This window comes from Thermobia domestica, chromosome 5 (genome assembly GCF_964235325.1).
Source record: "Thermobia domestica chromosome 5, izTheDome1.hap1.1, whole genome shotgun sequence".
Lineage (NCBI taxonomy): Eukaryota > Metazoa > Arthropoda > Insecta > Zygentoma > Lepismatidae > Thermobia > Thermobia domestica.
The window spans coordinates 28,740,480-28,745,011 of record NC_137458.1 but is presented as its reverse complement, the minus strand read 5'-3'; positions in this window follow the sequence as shown (position 1 = coordinate 28,745,011).

Below are 4,532 nucleotides of genomic sequence, written 5' to 3'. Positions count from 1 at the left end.
ATCATACTCCAGGACCCCGACATACTTACGAAAAATCATTAAAATATCGTGATATTTAATATATCTTTATCACGAAAAACTATTAAAAATATGATAAAAACTTGGCCACCACGAAAACTATAATGGCCACCGACACCAAACTCCACACAAATATCAAGCTCCAGGACCCCGACATATTTACAAAAAATCATTAAAATATCGTGATAATTAATATATCTTTATCACGAAAAACTATTAAAAATTTGATAAAAACTTGGCCACCACGGAAACTATAATGGCCACCGACACAAAACTCCACACAAATCTCAAGCTCCAGGACCCCGATATATTTGCAAAAAATCAATAAAATATCGTGATATTTAATATATCTTTATCACGAAAAACTATTAAAAATATGGTAAAAACATGGCCACCACGGAAACTATAATGGCCACCGACACCAAACTCCATACAAATATTAACCTTTAGAACCCCGACATATTTACAAAAAATCATTAAAATATCGTGTTATTTAATATATCTTTATCACGAAAAACTATTAAAAATATGATAAAAACTTGGCCACCACAGAACCTATAATGGCCACCGACACCAAACTCCACACAAATATCAAACTCCAGAACCCCGACATATTTACAAAAAATCATTAAAATATCGTGATATTTAATATATCTTTATCACGAAAAACTATTAAACGTATGATAAAAACTTGGCCACCACGGAACCTATAATGGCCACCGACACCAAACTCCACACAAATATCAAACTCCAGGACCCCGACATATTTACGAAAAATCATTAAAATATCGTGATATTTAATATATCTTTATCACGAAAAACTATTAAAAATATGATAAAAACTTGGCCACCACGGAACCAATAATGGCCACCGACAACAAACTCCACACAAATAACAACCTCCAGGACCCCGACATATTTACTAAAAATCATTAAAATATCGTGATATTTAATATATCTTTATCACGAAAAACTATTAAAAATATTATAAAAACTTGGCCACCACGGAAACTATAATGGCCACCGACAACAAGCTCCACACAAATAACAACCTCCAGGACCCCGACATATTTACTAAAAATCATTAAAATATCGTGATATTTAATATATCTTTATCACGAAAAACTATTAAAAATATGATAAAAACTTGGCCACGACGGAAACTGTAATGGCCACCGAATCCAAACTCCACACAAATATCAAACTCCAGGACCCCGACATATATGCAAAAAATCATCAAAATATCGCGATATTTAATATATCTTTATCACGAAAAACTGTTAAAAATATAATAAAAACTTGGCCACCACGGAACCTATAATGGCCACCGACACCAAACTCAACACAAATCTCAACCTCAAGGACCCCGACATATTTACAAAAAATCATTAAAATATCGAGATATTTAATATATCTTTATCACGAAAAACTATTGAAAATATGATAAAAATTTGGCCACCACGGAAACTATAATGGCCACCGACACCAAACGACGCACAAATATCAAACTCCAGAACCCCGACATATTGACAAAAAATCATTAAAATATCGTGATATTTAATATATCTTTATCACGAAAAACTATTAAAAATATGATAAAAACTTGGCCACCACGGAAACTATAATGGCCACCGACACCAAACTCCACACAAATATTAACCTTTATGACTTCGACATATTTACAAAAAATCATTAAAATATCGTGATATTTAATATATCTTTATCACGAAAAACTATTAAAAATATGATAAAAACTTGGCCACCACAGAAACTATAATGGCCACCAACACCAAACTCAACACAAATATCAAGGTCCAGGACCCCGACATATTTACAAAAAATCATTAAAATATCGTGATATTTAATATATCTTTATCACGAAAAACTATTAAAAATATTATAAAAACTTGGCCACCACGGAAACTATAATGGCCACCGACAACAAGCTCCACACAAATAACAACCTCCAGGACCCCGACATATTTACTAAAAATCATTAAAATATCGTGATATTTAATATATCTTTATCACGAAAAACTATTAAAAATATTATAAAAACTTGGCCACCACGGAAACAATAATGGCCACCGACACCAAACTCCACACAAATATCATACTCCAGGACCCCGACATACTTACGAGAAATCATTAAAATATCGTGATATTTAATATATCTTTATCACGAAAAACTATTAAAAATATGGTAAAAACATGGCCACCACGGAAACTATAATGGCCACCGACACCAAACTCCACACAAATATCAATCTCCAGGACCCCGACAAATTTACAAAAAATCATTAAAATATCGTGATATTTAATATATCTTTATCACGAAAAACTATTAAAAATATGATAAAAACTTGGCCACCACAGAAACTATAATGGCCACCAACACCAAACTCAACACAAATATCAAGGTCCAGGACCCCGACATATTTACAAAAAATCATTAAAATATCGTGATATTTAATATATCTTTATCACGAAAAACTATTAAAGTATGATAAAAACATGGCCACCACGGAAACTATAACGGCCAACAACACCAAGCTCCACACAAATATCAACCTCCAAGACCCCGACATATTGGCAAAGAATCGTTAAAACATCGTGTTATTTAATATATCTTTATCACGAAAAACTATTAAAAATATGATAAAAACTTGGCCACCACGGAAACTATAATGGCCACCGACACCAAACTCCACACAAATATCAAACTCCAGGATCCCGACGTATTTACAAAAAAATCATTAAAATATCGTGATATTTAATATATCTTTATCACGAAAAACTATTAAAAATATGATAAAAACTTGGCCACCACGGAAACTATAGTGGCCACCCACACCAAACTCCACATAAATATCCACCTTGAAGACCCCGACATATATACAAAAAATCACTAAAATATCGCGATATTTAATATATCTTTATCACGAAAAGCTATTAAAAATATGATAAAAACTTGGCCACCACGGAAACTATATAGACCACCGACACCAAACGCCACACAAATATCAAGCTCCAAAACCCCGACATATTTGCAGAGAATCATTAAAATATCGTGTTATTTAATATATCTTTATCACGAAAAACTATTAAAAATATGATAAAAAGTTGGCCACCACGGAAACCATAACGGCCAACAACACCAAACGACGCACAAATATCAAACTCCAGGACCCCGACATATTTACAAAAAATCATTAAAATATCGTGATATTTAATATATCTTTATCACGAAAAACTATTAAAAATATGAAAAAAACTTGGCCACCACGGAAACTATAATCGCCACCGACATCAAACTCCACACAAATATTAACCTTTAGGACCCCGACATATTTACAAAGAATCATTAAAATATCGTGATATTTAATATATCTTTATCACGAAAAACTATTAAACGTATGATAAAAACTTGGCCACCACGGAACCTATAATGGCCACCGACACCAAACTCCACACAAATATCAAACTTCAAAACCCCGACATATTTACAAAAAATCATTAAAATATCGCGATATTTAATATATCTTTATCACGAAAAACTATTAAAAATATTATAAAAACTTGGCCACCACGGAAACTATAATGGCCACCGACACCAAACTCCACACAAATATCAAACTCCAGGACCCCGACATACTTACGAAAAATCATTAAAATATCGTGATATTTAATATATCTTTATCACGAAAAACTATTAAAAATTAGATAAAAACTTGGCCACCACGAAAACTATAATGGCCACCGACACTAAACTCCACACAAATATCAAGCTCCACGACCCCGACATATTTACAAAAAATCATTAAAATATCGTAATAATTAATATATCTTTATCACGAAAAACTATTAAAAATTTGATAAAAACTTGGCCACAACGGAACCTATAATGGCCACCGACACCAAGCTCCACACAAATAACAACCTCCAGGACCCCGACATATTTACAAAAAATCATTAAAATATCGTGATATTTAATATATCTTTATCACGAAAAACTATTAAAAATATTATAAAAACTTGGCCACCACGGAAACTATAATGGCCACCGACAACAAACTCCACACAAATAACAACCTCCAGGACCCCGACATATTTACAAAAAATCATTAAAATATCGTGATATTTAATATATCTTTATCACGAAAAACTTTTTAAAATATTATAAAAACTTGGCCACCACGGAAACTATAATGGCCACCGACACCAAACTCCACACAAATATCAAACTCCAGGACCCCGACATACTTACGAAAAAGCATTAAAATATCGTGATATTTAATATATCTTTATCACGAAAAACTATTAAAAATATTATAAAAACTTGGCCACCACGAAAACTATAATGGCCACCGACACCAAACTCCACACAAATATCAATCTCCAGGACCCCGACATATTTACAAAAAATCAATAAAATATCGTGATATTTAATATATCTTTATCACGAAAAACTATTAAAAATATGATAAAAACTTGGCCACCACAGAAACTATAAT